This window comes from Microtus ochrogaster, chromosome 10 (genome assembly GCF_000317375.1).
Source record: "Microtus ochrogaster isolate Prairie Vole_2 chromosome 10, MicOch1.0, whole genome shotgun sequence".
Lineage (NCBI taxonomy): Eukaryota > Metazoa > Chordata > Mammalia > Rodentia > Cricetidae > Microtus > Microtus ochrogaster.
In genome coordinates this window covers 81,518,628-81,536,609 of record NC_022016.1, presented here as the reverse complement: position 1 = coordinate 81,536,609, position 17,982 = coordinate 81,518,628, and the positions used below count along the sequence as shown (strand labels likewise).

General features: G+C 48.8%; 1 protein-coding gene across 8 annotated transcripts in view; it reads right to left on the bottom strand.

Moving 5' to 3' along the window:
- Camta1 (calmodulin binding transcription activator 1) overlaps positions 1–17,982 on the bottom strand; it is an 805,451-nt gene that overhangs the window by 303,289 nt on the left and 484,180 nt on the right. The gene's annotated exons all lie outside the window — the stretch shown is intronic.

Sequence of the window (17,982 nt, the reverse complement as noted above, 5' to 3'; positions counted from 1 at the left end):
GCCTCTAACCTCCTGGAACCATAAGACCAAACAAGCCCTCTCTTCTCTGAACTGCTTGGTCCCGGTGCTTTATTGCAGCGAAGAAGAGCAAACAATGCAGAAGCGCCTATCCTTGGCCTCTGGAGACAGGCCTTGGCTCAGCCATGCCTGAGTTCGCTTCAGTACTCTGTCCCCGCTCTCTCCATTTGCCTGGAGAGACAGATCTCTCCGTCAGCTGAGGGACGAGTGTTCTCCATCTACCTTTGGTCATTCTGATGACTGAATCGGGCTATGGTCTTTCTCTGACACCAGGGATCTCTGGGCTGGTAACAGCATCGGTTATAAGGGAGGTAGCCAAACTTTGTTTGCTGGGTGAATAAGAGAACATAAAGTGTTGCAGCAGTGGAAATATTATCTACTTGCCCGGCATTCATCCGATACCCTCCTGTCTCCATGATTTATCCTCACAAAGTCTGGAGACTTTCCTTAACGCCATCCCCCAGGATAGACGTGCAAGACAGGTCTGGCACACTTCCCGCAAGAGGCTTTTCTGCTCTAGTGTTTGGCATTTCAGGCAGCACAGCCTTCATCACACCTCAGTTCTGTTTGGCAAAATCAGTCATTTTCAACACTGACAAACGGGCACGGTTGTGTGCCAATAAAACTTTATTCATAAAATTTTTTTATAAATAAATCCAGATGGCAGACTGGATTTGGGCCATGGGCTTTGGATTGTCAAAGCATAGTCTAAGCTCATTGGCTGGCTCAGAGCACTCCTGTGACCTACAGGGATTGAGAGAGGAGGATGCCTCCTTGATGGTTGGGAAAATGTAGGCTCTCTCCTCTCGGGGAAGGGAAGGAGGGTATCACCTCTGCAGTTACTTTGTATCGTAAGGAAGCCAGCTTTGGGATGTGTAGTTACTTTGTATCGTAAGGAAGCCAGCTTTGGGATGTGGAGCTACTTTGTATCAGAAGGAAGCCAGATTTGGGATGTGGAGAGGCCACGCTGAGTCGCAGCCATGAACCAGATGCCAGAAGTCTCCTCTCGTCTGACCTCCCCATCTGTCACATGCATGTCATACTTGATGTCCACCATGGGGAGGATGCTGCAGACAGCTGCCTTCTCAATGTTTTGCCTTCCTTCAGTTCTCAGCCAATGCTTGCTGAGTGAATGAATGAATGAATGAATGAACGAATGAATGAGTGGGGAGCTAAATGAACATTATGGTCCTCTCCCTTGGGAACTCAGCCAGGCTATGCCTGGGATGGGGGCTTGGGGACAATTGCCCTAGGCAGAACCACTCCAAAATGAATAGGGATGGACCCCCCCACACACACCTATGGCCCTACCTGTGAGGTCATATCCCTCAGAGCAGTGGTTTTCAACCTGTGGGGCACAACCCCATTGGAGGTTGAACAGCCCCTTCACTGTGGTTGCATATCTGATACTTACATTATTATTCCCAGTAGTAGAAAATTACAGTTACGAAGTAGCAGCGGAATAGTGTCAGGACTGGCCGTCACCGCAACATGAGGAACTGCATTAAAGGGCGGCAGAGTCAGGAAGGTTGAGAACCTCTGCCTTAGAGCTCCAGTGCAGCCACGGAGAAGGAGTGTGAGAATGCCTTTCTCAGACAGTCAAGGCGTGAGAACAAGCAATAACTGGTCTAGGGGAGACAGATCAGTGGTTCCGCCTCCGGGCAAAGGACATGCTAGTCAACAGCCGTGACACAGATGTGGGGTGGAGCTGGATGCATGCCGTTTGGTACAGGGCTTTTCTTTCCTAGCCCCTAGTATTAGGTGGGCACGGGGTGCCCCATCCCCTCAGGGGGATTATCTGCAAAACAGTGGGGAGAGAATCCCCGTGAGCTTGTTCTAGTGGAATGACCGAGCCACTGGGCTAGCTGCTGGATTCTAAATTAGAAACTGTGGGCCATCTTTATAGCTGCTGCAGGTGCCAGGCCACTATCCTCAGGACAAGGCCAGCACACAAGACTTACAAACTCCTGCCCACCCTTCCTGGAAGCTAAGGGTAGAGGCTATGCCGCTATTCCATGCAGGCAGATAGCAATGCCAAGCCAGCACACGAGACTAGCCGGGGCAGAGCCACGGTCTGTCCAGTGACACTCAGGCTCATTCTCTTGGTGGGGGAAGCACAGATAAATACGTTCACAGTCAAATACATAAGTAAAGAGCTGTTTTCTTGTTCTTCATACTTGCATTGTTTGAAGCATTTCTAGAATGAGGTGGTTGGGGTAGATAAACCTCCCGTTTCGTGGTGACCTTGGGACATTTATTTAGTCTTCCCATTAGCACTTTAAAAGCTGGAGACTCAAGCTCTGGTTCCCAGTCCAGGCTGGTAGGTGGAACCTGCAAATGGAGACCCTCCATGGTGTTGTGCCCCGACCCCCGAGGAAGATCCCACATGGGGTTGGAGCCACAAGCTCTGCTGCCTCCAGTGCTCTAAATCCAGGGCTCCTCTAAGCAGCCCCACCGCTTCCTCTACCCTGTGTTTGCTGATGGAGAGTGCCCGGCTTAGGAAGTGGCTCCATGGGCACAGATCATTTCAAAGGCCGGTATGGAAGGAAATGCCAGATCTTCCAGTCCACAAACCCACACAAGACTTATATCTCTCACCTGAATTTGAGGCCTCAGTTATGACCGCCCTCTAGCCTGGCTGTCCATGGGGACAGGTGTGCTTTAGTCAGAGGAAACGGGCCAACAAGTTGGGGAGGGCCCAAGCCTCCAGCTGCTCAGAACAGGGAGATGGATTAACACCTCAGCAAGCTTGCCTGTGTCCACCAGGTACTGGTCCCCTGGCATTTTCATTTTCCATGCCAATGTACTTAAGTATGTCCACCTCAGACTCACAGTGGCAACCAGGAAGTGCATATGGTCAGGTTGCCATGGAAACAATTTCTCCTGGAAGCAGGATTTGCTTTGTTTTTGCATGGCGAGGTGACACAAGGCCCCTATTATACTCCCTGAATGTGCCCAGCGGTGGGATAGGGTGTTGTGGTAGACGAGACGGGGTTGGGTTTACTTCCAGGTAGGAGATTGAAAAGAGTGGCCTTTTGTCTTCTCTTAGAGTTGGGCTCAATGTGTCTCCTTGACACAAGTCACCAAAACTTTCTCAATGCCCCCCAGAGAAATCAGTCAGGCTACAAACTTGAATCCTTTTATTCCAGTGCCTTCTAGGAAGACACAGCTCTACCAAGGAGGCATGTCCCTTTGACTGCACAGGAGACTAGCCAAGAGGATTCAAGGAAGAAATGGACCAGTGTTTCGTCCTGGGGCTCATCTCAGGGTCCCTGGCTCTGCTGGTGTCTGTCTGCTGGTGTTTAACAGGAACAATGACTTTGAGGTTGGTAAGAAGCCCAAGGGGCTCCTGGACACCCCATCCTGGCATCTGTGAGCCTTCCATAACCCTCCCTTGCTCTGAGCACTGTATGAAGGCAAGCCAGCAGCCGTTTCTTTAGTCAGAGAGGCTCTTTGGAGACAGGGATATTCCTAAACATCTGACATTCTTACCCCATCTTCCCCTTCTCCCCAGAAAGTCTGTGATGCAGCAAATTGCTTCTGAGGGAAGCAGCTATTCGGGCCTTCTACATCCTTGTCCACCGCATCCTCCTGTCTTGATTCCTGTTCCCTCTGCTAAGTCTATCCAACCTAATATTGCAACAGTCCCCTTTGTGTTTATATGAAACTTTCCCCGTTTCCAGTTGGAACCGTTACACCCATTTCCTCTCTCTCAGCAGCCCATGAACTTTCTGATATGGAACAAACAAGACCCCAGAGTGTGAGCACGGGCACAGACTTTGCCCATCCCTCCACTGAGGGGCAGAATAAAGGTTCTGTTTGAATTTTGTCTGCAGAGGAAGGAATGGCTTGGACCAGGCATGCGCTTGCTGTCTGTGCTGAGATGGGCTGTTTTCCATCGGGGATCTAGCCGCTTCCTGGGCAATTTGTCAATGACATGTGCTAATTTTGGGCTCTTATTGGAGGCTGCGGTTTGCCAGTGGGTCTGGAGGCGGCTTCGAGAGCTTCTCCCTTAGCGGGGCCACTGGTCAGAACCCCTCTTGCTCTTTTGGACTTTGCTAAGCTCAGAGCAGCCAGTCAGCCCTGCTCAAGCCATCCGTGGGAGCATTCTTTATTACCCAAGGAAATTGAGGATGTCCAATGGTGAGGGAGGAATAAATCATTGTTCCCAGCTAAATGGAGTGGTGCAGATCTCCTGAAAATGCTGCCTTTTTATCAACAGTGCAAATAACGAAGATTCCATGCGCCGAGGACAATGAAATGAGCCACTGCGCTATTGATGGGGTATTGTACAACTCTGTGAGTTATGTTTCCAGACCAGGCTCTACTAAAGATGCAGAGCCCCTTTCAGAAGCACAAAGACTAATACTGCCCTCCAAATAATTTATATGTTCCCCACAAGGCAAGAAAAGAAAAGTTGTCTGGAGACCGGAGATCACTGTTGGGCATTTCTCAGCTCCTGTGCTCTGAGGGAATCTGGTCAGGTTCAAGTACAGCATCTCCAGGTCCCCAGGTTCCCCCAGATCCTCAGGCGGTGAGGACAGGAAGCAAGCAGAGCAGGGACCATCCTTCCTGCCTAGGTTCAGTGTCTGTGCTTAGACTGTACCTTGTTCAGCCTCAGCCAGTCTGGGATTCTGGGGACTGGGACACCTAAAACCCACGAAGAGTAAAACCCGTTAAGGTTTAAACCTTAGCAAAGCTCTCCACACAGCCTTCAGTAACACTTCCCAATCCCAGCAAGCACCAGTCTCCTGCCTGCTGCCACCATCCACAGGGGACTTTTGGCAAAGGATTAGACACATGGTGAGAGGCTGGGAGGGATTGGGATGAGTAGGGACATTCTACACAGCACAAGAAAGTCCCCTCAAGAAAGACCCGTCTTGTCCCATAGTGTCGACAGTGCCAAGGCTGGACGCTCAGGGCAGAGGAGTGGTCACTGGATAGGTCCCTGTCCCTGGGAACTGCTCCTGGCTATATGTGGGGTGACACCAGCTGAACAGGAGACTTGGTGAGAAGGCATGAGCAAATGCCACCGAATAACCCAGGATCGCTTCCACAGGACATGGCTCCTGATGCACCCGGTACAGCCTCAAGGCTTCCTTGGGGTCCAGGCTTGGGTCCCACTGCTGCGTGTCCCCCCTGCTGCCCCGAGTCCTCTTCCTACACAGTAGAAGCAATGAGAACACACCATGGGCTGCTGTGGATACTGAATCAGGTCTCCTGTGCAAAGCACTGGCAGTGGCACTGCATGTACGAAACGCCAATAACCAGAGGCTGCTCGAATCGTTAACACAGGTGATGATCACATGGAGGGCTCAGTAAGAAAGTGGGGATATGGAATGTGTGACTATCTGCTATTTCCAGGCCTCGGGGAAATGCCTGTGATAAACCCTGTGTGTATTTATCCTTGTAGAAAAAAAATCAAATGTTCGTTTAATTCAACTGGACAAATAACGTACACATGCACACACGTGCACACACACACAACACACACACACACACACACACAGAGAGAGAGAGAGAGAGAGAGAGAGAGAGAGAGAGAGAGAAAGAGTCTTCATCCAAACTTTCTAATATATTCAGCCTCACTAGGTCCTGGAGCCTTCTGTGGGACACTTTAATGGCCCCATTGATAACGACAAGACAACAGCCCCTGAAGGGTTGGTAGCAAGAATGGGTCCTGGTGATCATTAAAGATGAAGGCATTCCAGAAAGGGTTTGAAAGAGGATGGGGGCCAGCCTCAGACCCACCCAACACAGACTCCAGCCCTCCCTGATGCTAGAGGACCAAACATGACAGCCAGTAGCAAGCACTTCAGGGTCAGAGCAGAGGGGGCTAACAAAGACCTTTACCAGCTTAGAGCTGGACTCTGGAGCATCCTGCCCCATCTCTACCACTGAAGGCGACACAGTAACCCTTCCCATGGACCTCAGATGCCCCCATTCAGGGGGCGCCACCTCCACTCCTAGTCATGAGAACCAAAACTGTTCTCAGGGTGGGAGACAAAATCAACCCTGGTAGGGAGCTGGGGAGGCTGATGACATCTGGTCCCTTCACACCCTTAGATACGAATATCAGAGAACAGATCTACATTCCAAGTCAGTGTGGGAGACGGAAGCAGGGTCCTGAAGGTGGTTGCATTGCTGCTGACAGGAAGCAGCCTTGGAGAGACTCACAAGTGCTTTGGGGGCACAGAAACAACTGCAGATTTGGGTAAGGTGGAGATTAAAACCCAGTGTTGGGCTGAGACCATGTCTAATGGGTAAAGTGCCTGGTATGAAGGCATGTTTGGAACCCCAGCATCCATGTGAAGGCTGGACACGGTGGTACCTGCCTGGAATCCCACAGCTGGAGAAGCAGAAGCAGGAGGACCCCAGGGGTTCACTCTCTAACTGCTCTAGTCAAGGCTTCATGGAGACCTTGCTGCAAAGTGGAGCGTGATTTTGAGAAGACAAGACATGTGACATTTACTATGGCTTTCAAACACATACATGGGTGCATGTACCTTCCTTCACATATACACATAACACCACACACACACATGCATGGAAACACACACAGAAACACATACATACAGATACACACAGAGACACACACAGACATACACAAAGATATACACAGAAACAGACACATACAGATACATAAGACACACAGAGATACATACACACATAGAAACACAGACAGAAACACACAAAAGCACATAGACACACATAGAAACACACACAGACACACACATACATACAGAAACACACAAACATATTCAGATACACAACATAACAAACACATACAGAAACATATACAGACACACAGATACATACATACAAAAACACACATAGACACATAAAGATACACATACACAGTAACACACACAGAGATAGATACAGAAACACACACACACACACACACACTTGTTAAAAAGAGCTGTACCTAAGGACCCAGGACCTGGACCCAAGATAAAAAAATCCAGAAAAGTCACATTGGGGTGAGTGAGGACAGCACCACATACAAGACACACATGAGAGTATGGATAAATTTTTAATGAAAGGCAGAAATGGGAAATTTGCATCATTTCTCAATTGCTATATTAATTTGCTTGCCATGTGGTTTTAAATATATATGAGTAAACACATTAATAAATAGAAAACAAAGAATCTCAACAACTCCAAGGATGAAAACCCCTTCCAGATATACTTTTCTTTCTCACTTAGCAATATATTAACCCTTGAACAATCACACGTGCCGATAAATAACAGCTTGTGGAACGTGAAATGCTGAGAGAGGCCCCGGTAATGCGTGTTTTCCCGCAGATCCGACCTGGGTCGTAATGGATTATTTTACTCCATTTCGGGATGCTCGCATGTCTTACGTGTATTTTAAAACCCTCGGGTTCGAACGTACCTTATTACATTTTAAAGTCTTTGGATTGTAGCAGAAAAATGTTCTGCACGATAAAACATAGAGCATAGTTGAGGTTTGATGGGTTTGCTTCTATTTTCTACCCCACAAAACGCTTTCTAAATGCCATTAAAATTTAGCATACACCATAACAACCAGGCTGCATTTTGTTCCACGCTTAAGTCAATTGACTTCTGAGTTTTATTTCTTCATATACATCAAATCAAATAAAGTCATTGCTGCAGTTGGAGGTGAGGGACATGGATGCCAGTGTGGTGTGAGCCAGCCCTGGGGCCCACAGGAAGGAAGTGGGTCGGGGGAAGAGAAGGGAGGGGACGTGGGAAAACAGGCAGAGGTGTGGTCCTGGTACTCTGAGGCAGGGGCGGAGGTGCCATGAATCTGGGAGAGATGAGACTCACAGGGAATAGTGTGGCTTCAAGTTTGTCCTTAGAGGATCGGAAGATGGAGATCAACCATGCAGGAACACTTGGCCCAGAGTCCTTGAGACCCCATCCTGGGAAGACGCTGGATACTGAGGCAAAGCTAACCAGTCCCCTTGGTTGATGGTGTCACACTAGGGTGATGAAGTCATGCCTGTGATCCACACAGAGACACTTAGGGCTCCCCCAGACTGCCTGCTGTCCCCTTTTCTTGCTTATTCATTTACGTGTGTGTGTGTGTGCATGTGTGTGTGTGTGCGTGTGCATGTGCCCTGCACACACACACATGCCATAGAGCGTGTGTAGAGGTCAGAAACACCATTCAGGCATTGGTTCTCTCCTTCCACCCTGGATCTTTTAGGGAGTAAACTCTGACATCTGGCTTGGCAGCAAATGCCTTTGCTAGCTGAACCATCTCACAGGCCCACTTTGATTTTTCAGTCCTCAGTGGCTTCTGAGTCCTTGCTCAGAGGGTTCTGGGGCCCCTGAACTGGCAGCTGGCATCTGGAATGAGGATGATCTGTGTCTAGAACCCGTAACCTCTGACTCTTACACCAGCCAGCCCCAAGTGCAGCTCTGAACCCACGCTGCTCCCTAGCCTGCCGGATCACCTTTTGTAGCCCGGCCTACCTTTCTCAGCTTCAGGCAGCTCTACAAAGCGGATGAGCTACAGCAGACCCCAGCCTGAAAGAAGGGACATAACTGGGGAATGCAGACCCCCCGTGACTCAGCTGGGTCAGTGTTTCTCTGGAACAGCCATCTGGGCCCCATGGAGAGGCAGGCGCCGAGGCCTGAGGGTGTAAGAGCCCGGCTCTACCTGCTGAGCTGCCTCCTGGAAGGGTGTGCAGCCTCCTTAATGCATTATGGCAGGAAGGAAGCACAAACAAACATAATAAATCTGGCGGAATGGCCATTCTGATGTAGAGTCTGAAGCCGAGCGGAGGACGGGGGCAGCCGGGTGTCCTTTGTGTCACGGGAGCTCGCTGGCAGCGCTTTCCTTTTACCTGGGGCTCTGTTCTTTACAGCAAATTGGACCTTTCGCTCTGAAAGAAATAATTACTCTCCGAGGAGAAGAGAGCTGGCCATGAATGCTGATATGACACACAATGTCACCTTGCCAGTCAGAGGAGGCTCCAGTGCCTCGGCTTGGGGCCCGTCCAACTCCCAGCCTTTTTCTCCTAATGGAGGTCATCTCTCTATAGAATTTGTTGATGATCTCCAAAATGACAAGTTAGAAAGCTCCTGTCAGCAGGATATTTTTTTTTTCCAAGAGGAAAGACTGGCAGAGACGAAGGCGGCAGGAACCATGGAGTAAGGAGAAGACAAGGGACCTGGGGACGGACGAAGCAAAGGGCAGGTTTTGCATAACCACAAGCTGGGGTGACTGTGAAGCCCCATCCAAAATTAACTTCTGGAACCGGAGACCCAGGCACATGTGTTGCATCAGAAATTGGTGCTCTCTCCTCGTCCACCCACAGTAAGGGGCCTTACAGAGAGCACCAGCCGCCAAGCTGGCAGGGAGCTGCAGTCTCAGGCTCACACTGGTGCACAGCACAGCATGGCTCCCCCTCAGAGTTTCCCTATAATTCTTCTGCATTTACATTCTGATTTGCCTGGGGAAGGAGAAGTATCCCCAGCCACACCATGGAAGGCACTAGGGGCTGGGGGAAGGTGGGAAGACTGAATGTCATCATTATCTCCGCAAAAAGAGCATCCACTCCACCTGCCAGCATGGCTCAGGGGAGCAGGAGAAGAGAGGCACCCAGGGTTGTAAATAATTCCATCTGCCAAGTCTAGAAAGGGATGCTAGCCACGTGCTCACCCCACCAGTGCTTCTGTGGGAGCCCTGGAGATATTCTGAGTTTTCTTCAAGCTTTGTAAGGGCCTTAAAGGAATGGGTAGGGAGAGAGGGCACTCCCCTCCAAAGTCTCTCCAGCCCAGGACAGTAGCTCCCCCTCCACCTGTGACTACCCACCAGGACCTGGTTGGAGTGTGCAGTGGGGCTGAAGGAGGTGGGAGACACTCCACCAAGGGCCGAATCCCAAGGCTTCACATCCATAAGCACAACTCCAGGCAAGAACAATGAGGGAAGGAAGGCGTGCCAGGGTTCACATGGCTGTGTTCACCTGGTATGAAGGGACGTGACACTGCTTATGCCCTTCAAGAGCCTTGCAGCCTCACCTGAAGTCACTCTGCTCATGGATGTAGACTCAACCATGCAAGTAATTTTTGAGTGTCACATGCTAAAAACTAGGGGGTATGCTCCAGGGCCACAGAGAAGACTCAGAGTCTCGGAGGAGTAATAAGACGTCACAAATGATGCCAACAACTCACTGGGCTGAGACCATGTAAGGGCCAGGCAAATCATGTCGGACACACATACCTTTCTTGGTCAGAACGCAGCCCCAGGCCACTGATGGCTTTGCAGAAGGTCACAGCCTGACTGGTTATAGGCAACAACTTCCTCCCCATCCCCTGGTGTGGCTAAAATGCCTCCTTATCTGTCGGCAGAAAGGCCAACCTCTGGACCGACACCCCACTTTCCCAGACCACCTGGCTGATAAACAAACCCAGGGCTGAAGTTTTAACTCAGGGTCCCATAAGGGAGTCTCAGAAGACAACATAGCCAGAAGACAAGAAAGGACTGTCTTCACCAAGATGGCAGGTACAGAAGACCCAGTGCTGGACCCCGCCCCCCAGACATGGCTCTATGCTGCTCTGGAGCTCTGGGATGGAAAGCTCTTGCCTGGATATCTGTACCTTCAGAAGCAAAAAAAAAAAAAAAAAAAATTCTCAGACCCTTTGGAATTTTTTTTTTAAATAGGAGCAGGAGGTTTTAATCAGAAGTATAGAGAGGAATTCCTTTCGAGTAATAGCCCAGTAATAGCGCTTCCTAAAGTAATGAGGTTTCAGTGTTCAACAGTAAAATGTGATCTATTCAGAACTCAAGGAAATAAAACTCCAGAGATAATTTCAGGGCGATTTTCAGATGTCTGAGGGGCATCACAGGTTTAGTCCACTAAGCCGACTTGCAGGGGTGGCTGCCAAGGCAGGAGCTGGAAGACAGTGTCTAAATGAGAGACGTGGAGCCTTGGTCCTCATGGGGCTCCACCCCCACCAGGGGACCTCACTACTAATCCCAGGATATTCTGCTTGCCTCCCCCACTGCAATCATCAACCCTGTGTGTAGACTGGAGCCACCCACATCAACCCCCTCAACCTGACCAACTAGAGGTGTCATTGTAGCAGCTCAGTCATTCATCCCTAAACCCTCCAGCAAACAACTGCTTCATACGGTAAGTTCTGGTGGTTTCTAGACATACCGTGTGCACTGCTGGTTTCATGTGAGGACCACAGAAGAATCCCATCTTTGTGAGCCCACATTCAGTGACATGCTGGGATGACCTTCTCTCAGGTCATCAAGAACCTTCCACTCCTGTCTTCTACATCCTCCTCAGCCCTTTCTCAGGCAGCTTCCTCGCTCCCAACCCCATTCACAGATAGCCAAGCCTCCATCACATTGTCCTTGCAGCAAGTATAGAAACTTGATAGTTCTATGCACGCACACGTCTGACAGGTGGTTGGCACCCTGAGAAGGGGGGCACCATATTCTTCTCCCTACAGTACCGCCTGCTGGTGCACCCTGAGAAGGGGGGCACCATACTCTTCTCCCTACATTACCGCCTGCTGGTGCACAGCCTTGCAAGTCAGTACTCCAAGGATGCTTGTTTATGAATGATTGAATGGATTGAGACATACACCCTGATGGTGAGTCCTGGCCATGAACACCAAGTTCAAGATTTAAGTGGACAGCCCACCCTGGCTATGGACCATCTTGGGGACACTCCTGGCCCTCCTGAGACATTGATGGAGGACTCCTGGGCTTAAATTTTCAGTGGCATTGTGATTCTGGGGCTTCTTCACTGGGTCTTGTCTGCTCCTGGGCATAACTAATTCCCTAAGAGTTTTCTGCTTGCTGTGACTCTGAGAAACACCCACTGTCTGGCTGGGCGCCACAGCTCTGCAACAGCCTGTGCTGGGATGGAGCTGTGGGTTCATCGTCACCTGGAAGAGACACACGCACCCACACCAGGCTCGAGACAGACCTGCCGACCTCAGTGCTCAGGTCCCTCTGAGGGTTCCAGAGGCAATCGCCTGCCCCACAGTTCCAATGCCACCTGTCCTGTGATGCAGCACTCTGTGGCAGGAGCCAAAGCACCTGCTTTAAAAACTGCCGTAATCCAAAGCCAGAGACGTCAGAGAGGGAAGGATTAAGTGAAGTTCGGCTGATGGATGATATTCCACAAAAGGTCACCCCCAGATCATCGCTCCATTTATTATTTATTAACAACCTCCAAGATGTGCGTGTCACAGCAGATGTCCGGAATGGGGAGATGATAAAGTCATATTTTATAGCTCGAGGCCTCTTAAAGGTGTTTAACAAAGAGCTTACAAAGTGATTTCAATGGGTTACAAAATAATTTATTAAGAAGTCACTGTAGCCCAACATTTAAAAAGGTATTAATCACCAAGAGAGATGGATGTGAGATTAAGAGCCCAGCACATGTCCTGGGTGACTCGGTGGACTCAGCATCCTGCTGAGGTAGCACTTGGATCAGACAAGGGCGATGCATGTGTTCTCCACACCCCACACCCCTCATCCTTGGCGTCACCCCTGCACGGAACGGTTTCTCTCTACCCCTCTTCTCTGCAGAGCTGTGGTGACTGAGTGGGTGAGCAAAACCAGTCGTGACTCTATCCACGTAAGCCCACCACCATCATCCAAGACCAGGAACTCCACTCATACCCACCTATTCCACCCAAGTCCAACAACACAATCCGAGTCCCTTAACCACCCACACCTACCTCTTCACCCAAGCACACTGACTGTATTCAAGAACAGTAACTCTACTGACGCCACCTGCTCTATCAAAGTCGCCAACTCAACTCCCCCCATGCTGTAAGAGAACCTGCATCAGCTGCGATATCCTGTGGCTGGGATGCGAGGCAGGTGGATGTCACGTGCGAGGCTCTCAGGAGGACACTGGGCATTTGTGGCTTCCAGGGACTCCTTGCAAGCGGCAAGTATGGAGAACACTGGGCTCATTTCCTGGAACACACACCATGGCTTGCACGTCTGAGGAATATTAAATGCCTAGAGGGCACATATCAGAAACTCTTCCTCAAAGAACAGCCAAGCCTGAGAGCAGCCCCAGGGCTTGGGAAATCATGAGAGATACAGTCAGAGTAGAAAGGGAACAGAGAATCAAAGATGATTAATATACATGGACCCAGCTTGGAGGCAACCCGGTACAACTCACCAAGTATAGGAGGCAGTGATCCTCACTAGGGGTGTTGCCGCTCCAAATTCCTCTAACTAGCAGCAACGCCTCTCTTGCATAAGAAATTGATTGTCGTTCATAAAAGTTTAATGTACCCCCAACCTTTCAGGTTAATATTTATTGCATGGGATGAGATTCACCTTGACTTTCTAAAAAGCCAAGCTGTGGGAAAAGTCACCAGATGACTAGATACACGCAGGCTCCAGTTCCGGCTTCTCCCCCACAGGGAGTCATAGCAGGCCTTGAAGGAAAGGGCATGGCTCCTCAATGATCCGGGCTTCTCGAGTCTCACCCCTTGACTGGGCCAGCTCTGACTCTGTAGATGTCAAGTGTCGTCTGCAAGGCTACCTCCTCAGGGAAGCATTCCTAGCCTACCTGACCCAAGCTAAAAGTAGAGCGGACTCACCAAATCAATGGACGCCTGTGGTCAGAAGGGATGGTAAAAGCTCGTAATGAGGAGGGACCACAAACGGGAAACAGTCTCTCTTTGGGATGGGTCGTCCCGTCCCCTCACAGGATCTAGATTACAGAAGAGCCAAGCCTCCCAGCACGCTTGAGGGCACTGGCTCGGTTAGCTTAAGTGATGTGGAAAGGCCCACCTGAGTGTGTGTTGCACTATACCATGGGCGAGGTCCTGGGCACACAAAAAGGAGCAAGGTAGCTGACTTTGTTTTTTTGTTGTTTGCCCTCTGCTTCCTGATGTAGAAATCACATGACCAGTTGTTTCCTGTTCCTGTGGCCTTGCCTTCCCCACTATGATGGACTGTGTCCCTTAGAACCATGAGCCCAGCCCAAATAACCTCCTCCTTAAGTCTTCTCCATCTGGCTTCTCATTGAGAAAGTATCTTCTTTCTGTTACTCCCTGGTCAGACTGGCAGGTAGCAGCCCAAGAGCCAAACTTAGCTTCTGTGATTAAAGCTCCCTGAGTGGGAAGGAAATTCCAGAACATCACCCCTCACACCTAGCCTATCTTCCAGGGGCAAATCCCATCAGCAGAGGCTGAGAATTTATGTGCTGCAGAAAACGACCCCATTAAGCTTGGCAGTAAAGTCCCTTCAGCCACGTCGTGCTGTGTACTGCGCGCTGCCTGCCAAGTGGCTGCAGACAGAGGTGGGGGAGGGAAGGCCTCGCCTCTCACAGAATCCTCAAACCCGAGTCAGCCAACACTGCCCACCACTTGGCCAGGCCCAGGGACCAGGATGCAAATGGATTCACACAAAGGCTGTGAGCACCCAACGTGTTCCCAGCACAGGGTGGTGGCCCAGGCTGGCTGTCATCTCATTAGATCCCAGATCAGCCATCTGGGTGGTGGTGTGTGTGTGTGTGGGGGGGAGGGGGTTCTCTGCTTTGCAAGCAGGAAACAGCCTAGGAGAAGTGAAGTCAGCTGACCCGGGTCCTGTGTGGGGGATGGTGGAACGGAGATGTGACTTTGTTTCACACCAACGTAAAGGCCCTCTAAGCCCACGTGACACCGTGTTCTGGGGCACATGTCTGTGGAGGCAATGGCCTCAGGCCTGCCTCAGGTGTAAGCCAAGTTTCACAAGAGCAGAACTTGCCTCCCACCCTTTCCAACTTTTGTGTCTCCCATGGCTCCCATGTCAAAACCTTGAGCCCCCAATTCTCAGACTGTGACCTTTGGAGATGGGGATCTTATAGAGGTTATCAAGTTAAAATGAGGTCTCAAGGTGAACCCCAGTTTCAGTAGGGTGGCACTCTTATGAACCCCAGTTTCAGTAGGGTGGCACTCTTATGAACCCCAGTTTCAGTATGGTGGCACTCTTATGGGAGCGGGGATTTGAAACAGCACAAACCCAAAATGTCACAGGGACACGGAGATTGAGGTCTGAGCGATGCTTCCACAAGCCAGGGAATGCTAGCAAACACAAGACTGGGCCCGGGTGGAGAACGTCTTCACTGTGCTCTGAGGGTGAAGCAATAAACTATGTTTAAGCCACTCAGTTAGTGGCCCAAGCAAACACTTACACTAGCCCTGGCCTGTGTCTGACGTGGGCACAGGTAAGTGTTTTCTCTTCCTGACTCCCACTCGGCTCTCTTGCCTTTTAGGGCTTGAGTCCAAGAACTCAGCCAAAGAGCCTAGACCAGGATGCTAAAGAAACCACCACATGGGGGCCCAGACAGCTCTCGCCTGGCAGACCATCCGCCACACCTCTGACACGCCCATGGCCAAACTTCTTTTCACAAAATTGCTAAAGACAAATTGCAAACAGGGAGCGGAAGGAAAGGATTGCTTCTAGGGAAAAGATTCGAGGAAGAGGCACCATGAGGCCAAAAGCGGAAGGATGGCAGAAGTTTTTTGGGGGGCGGGGGGACACTGGAGGAAGATTGTGTCACTAGCGATGGTGGGAGAAGCTGGGACTGCCCGCTGCCTGGCTCTTCTGGGCTGCTCAGGACAACCTGGAATGCTTTTTACACATCTTCCACGGTCTCTTTATCTGGCATGGGAACCAGAACAAGATGACTACCCACTGGCCCCTGGTATCCCCAAAGTCTCAATGAAAAGGCTTCAGGGGTGCCTACAAGTGTGTAGCATGGTGAGAGGAAACCAATTCAAAGAGGACACCTCTGCAGGCAGGTCCACCCCATGTCCCTCCTTCTTTATACAGCCTTGGTGACAGACAAGCCTCCCCAAATTTTCTAGATAGGAGCTTCCCAGTTCTCTATTTGTCAGATGAGCTGCTAAAAGGTGAGAATCTTGTAGCCGAAGCCATTAGGCCACAGGGACTTTGGGGCTGCATCGCCTCTGCCTCTGATAAGTTGCTAATGCCATTCACGCATTTCTTTGCCATAGGTTGAGGAGACGGAGCCAAAGCCACCCGTCCCTTCCATAAGTAACGTGTGACAGATTAAGACCCCAAAGCAATTCCAGAGAATCATCAGGTCATAGTTTGAAATCCTGTACTCCACAAAATTAGAAAATTTAAAGGAAATGGAAAACTTTCTGGATAAATATCACTTACCAAAATTAAATCAAGACCAGATAAGCAAATTAAACAAATCTATAACTGCTGAAGAATAGAAACAGTCATCAAAAGTCTCCTAACAAAAAAAAAAAAGTCCAGGACCAGATGGTTTCAGCTCAGAATTCCACAAAATTTCCAAAGAACTAATACCAATACTTCTCAAATTGTTCTACACAATAGAAACAGAAGGAACATCACCAAACTCTTTTTATGAGGCTATAATTACCCTGATACCCAAACTACATAAAGACATTACTAAGAGAGAGAATTACAGACCAATCTCTCTCATGAACATTGATGCAAAAAATAAATAAAATACTGGCAAATTGAATCCAAGAACACATCAGAACCATCACCCACCTTGATCAAGTCGGCTTCATCCCAGAGATGCAGGAATGGTTCAACTTATAAAATCTGTCAATATGATCCACCATATAAACAAACTGAAGAATAAAAATCACATGATAATCTCATTAGATGCTGAAAAAACTTTCAACAAAATACAACATCCCTTCATGATAAAGGTCTTGGAAAGAGCAGGGATACAAGGAACATACCTAAACATAATAAAGGCAATATACAGCAAGCCAACAGCCAACATCAAAGTCAATAGAAACTCACAGCGATCCCACTGAAATTAGGAACAAGGCAAGGTTGTCCACTCTCTCCATATGTATTCAATATAGTTCTTGAGTTCCTAGCTAGAGCAATAAGATAACAAAAGGATATCAAGGGGATAAAAATCAGAAAAGAAGTCAAACTCTATTTGCTGATGATATGATAGTTTACATAAGCAACCCCAAAAATTTTATCAGGGAACTTCTACAACTCAAAAATACTTTAAGTAATGTAGCAGGATACAAGATTAACTAAAAAAAAATCTGTAGGGTTCCTGTACACAGATGATAAATGGGCTGGGAAAGAAATCAGAGAAATATCATCCTTCACAATAGTCACAAATAGCATAAAATATCTCAGAGTAACTCTAACCAAACAAGTGGAAGACTTGTATGACAAGAACTTTAAATCTTTGAAGAAAGAAATTGAAGAAGACACCAAAAAAGTGGAAAGATCTCCCATGCCCTTGGGTAGGAAGAATTAACATAGTAAAAATGGCAATCTTACCAAAAGCAATCTACAGATTCAATGCAATGCCCATCAAAATCCCAACAAAATTCTTCACAGACCTCGAAAGAACAGTGCTCAACTTCATATGGAAAAGCAAAAACCCAGGATATCCAAACAATCCTGTACAATAAAACAATTTTTGGAGGCATCATAATCCCTGACTTCAAACTCTACTACAAAGCTACAGTACTGAAAACAGCCTGGTATTGGCATAAAGAAGGACAGGAGGGCTAACGGAACCAAATTGAAGACCCGGATATTAATCAACACACTTTTGAACACCTGATTTTTGACAAAGAAGAAAAAAAAATCAAATAAAAAAAGAAAGCATATTTAACAAATAGTGCTGGCATAACTGGATATTAACATGTAGAAGAAAGAAAATAGATCCATCTCTATCACCTTGCACAAAACTCAAGTCAAATGGATCAAAGACCTCAACATAAAGCCAGCCACACTGAACCTCATAGAAGAGAAAGTGGGAAGTACACTCGAACGCATGGGCACAGGAGACTACTTCCTAAATATAACCCCAGCAGCACAGACACTGAGAGAAACAATTAATAAATGTGACCTTCTGAAACTGAAAAGCTTCTGTCAAGCAAAGGACACGGTCAACAAGACAAAACGACAGCCTACAGAATGGGAAAAGATCTTCACCAACCCCACATCAGACA